At 34.7% G+C, this 2,515-nt stretch overlaps 1 long non-coding RNA gene across 1 annotated transcript in view; it reads right to left on the bottom strand.

Annotated features, from left to right (window-relative positions):
* Positions 1-539: 539 nt before the first annotated feature.
* Positions 540-2,515, bottom strand: part of LOC106867277 (uncharacterized) — a 3,186-nt gene continuing 1,210 nt past the window's right edge. Inside the window, exons 2-3 of the long non-coding RNA XR_001409118.2 lie at positions 1,662-1,760; positions 540-619 (exon numbers count right to left, since the gene is read on the bottom strand). This is a non-coding gene — a long non-coding RNA (uncharacterized LOC106867277). The remainder of the gene's footprint in view (positions 620-1,661; positions 1,761-2,515) is intronic.

Genomic DNA, 2,515 nt, shown 5'->3' with positions numbered 1-2,515 from the left:
CTATGATGAAGCACTAGTCTGATCTTAAGTACTCTGTCACTTACTCTAACGACCTCGATTACCTTATCCACCCATTTCTCTGCTAGAAGTATTCCTACGCCCCCGACCCTGTCAGTGTTCCCTGCCCAGAAAATCTTGTACCTGTGTTCTTTGCCTGTGAGGAACCTCGCAGAACCTCCTCACCATCTTACTTCCTGGATGCAGCACATATCTACGCGTCTCCGTTCAAACATCTCAACAATTTCACCAGATCTACCTTTCAGCGTGCCGACGTTGAGAGTGCCAATCCTAACAGTATGGGTGTTGGGGGTGTGGGCCTGTTTGATTTATATTAAAATATAAACAGTTAATAAATGTAAGTCTGTTTCTTATGTATTAATTATCAAAAACAACACTACAAATAACTTGTTAAAAATGAAAGTGTATGTTGAACAATGTAGTCATGGATATGCAGAAAAAAAAAAAAGAGAAAAAAAAAGAAAATCAGGATGGCTACACCAGTCAGAAATAACCTTAGGTTAAACAACAAAACAATAATGTGTCATTTTATATTACAGTTTATTGCATGATCTATGTTTCTTATATGTTGAACTTCACAGTAACTATATCACTTCTTCATCTGAAATCAAAGAAGAGATTAGTTTAGTGACAAACAAAAAGGTAGATCTTTTTTCTAGCCAAGGAAAACAACTTTGTTAAGAAAAATATAATTTTAAACTTAATTTATAATTGTTTATAAAACCTCAGTGAATCAAAGATGTGGTTCAGTTTGGCTTCTGAGAAGGAAAAACAAAAAACAAAAAAAACAAACAAACCAGAAACAACAATAGAGATAAACATTATATTGCTCTATTGGTATATCCAGAAAAAATCCAACTTCAAATGAACTTTTCCCTATTATTAAGAAACAATACAAAAACTAAAAGTACCACCCCACTTACAGAGGTATGAGTACAGGAGACTTTAATGAAAAGTTTAAATCTCTCAGTCCCTAGAAATATCAGTCTGACAATTCTTGATGATCTTTCATTGCAGACAAGAACACACACATATATTACCTAAACAGCATGACAAAGATTAATTTGTTAATTCCCAACAACGCTAAAGTACGATCTGTGCTGAGTAGCTGCACACACCCATGTGCTGATGCTTCATATACAAACCTCTTGGACCAAATCCAGATTCAATCATCAACTGGCTCCACCTACTGACTTGTCAATGCAGTATTCTTCGACTCTTCTTTAACTGCTACAATGGCCTCAACACCTTTCAGTAGGCTAGCCATACACCCTCACTAAACAAGCCCACCTGTCTCTCTTCTTTAAGTACTCTTACTGTGTTTCACTTTCTTCACTAGTTCTTCATACCCAGGGCTGCAGCTGTTTAAAATATTCTTCCCTACCCAAGATATATCTGTAGGCATTGACCTACAAATATTCAAGTTGAATAATCACTGTCATAAGTCTAAAAAGACTTGCAAAAGTCATGAGTACTTCCCCACTTCCTTCACTAACTTATAAAAAATTCAACTCAGCCTTTAGAGTATTGCAGAATAAAGATCAAATAACAGTGGGCTGAATCACATTTGCAGAACAATAATTCTTCAGTCAATGATTTATACATGCACAAACATATGTTTAAGAATAAATTTAGATACATACCATGGCCATTACACATTTATGAAGAGATCTGAACTCTTTCAAGCAGTCATCTTTTTTCAGATTATTTTTACTTGCAACACATTTCCCATACATCAGTACCTACAACAGTAAGAGAAAGAAGAATTTTCAGTGCTTAACTTAGAAACCTTTGATTTGTTTGTCTCTTCAGTACCTTCCATTTTCATGCATGAAAATGATCAATCGCTTTAGGAAAGGACTTGTTATCTTTTCTAAGCATAATTTATGTCTAAAATGCTATTTGGTTTAATACTACTGGCTGCTCATTGGGTACCTTTAATGGAGTTTGCTCAGCTCTGAGAATTCAGACCAGGCCATTGGCTCCTTTCTTGTCTATGCTTCTTCATTGCATTAACAAGCATAAATGTTTAGGTTATCCTCAAGAGCATTAACAATGTAAGTGAAGTGTAACAGCTACAAGCATAATCCTTTAGCTGTCTTCAGTGATTCACTCTGTTGAGAGCAGTGTTGCCAACTTAAAATCAGAATTTTATGCTAAATTTCAATAGAAAAAATATTTTTAAAAAATGCTAAATATGATTAAAAAAATGAAGTAGTTGTACGCTGTCAACTTAATGTGACAGTCCCCTAACCCTCCTCACAAAACTATCTGACTAACGGGAACGTGAAACTCTGAGTAATAGGTTTTGTGATATTTTTGATGTTTTATAATAAAGCATATTACAAGTCTTGGTTTCAAAGCAACAAAAATATTGAGATTAAAGTGAAATTTAAATGTTGCAGCGAAACCAACTGTTTCTGTTTGTGTGTGTGTGTGTGTGTGTTCTTGAATGGCTTACAAACATCTATGCTTCAATTGTTTTTGTTAATACCAT

This window comes from Octopus bimaculoides, chromosome 20, assembly GCF_001194135.2.
Source record: "Octopus bimaculoides isolate UCB-OBI-ISO-001 chromosome 20, ASM119413v2, whole genome shotgun sequence".
Classification (NCBI taxonomy): domain Eukaryota; kingdom Metazoa; phylum Mollusca; class Cephalopoda; order Octopoda; family Octopodidae; genus Octopus; species Octopus bimaculoides.
Note: the sequence above shows the minus strand (reverse complement) of the source record. Positions and strands in the feature narration are given on the sequence as shown.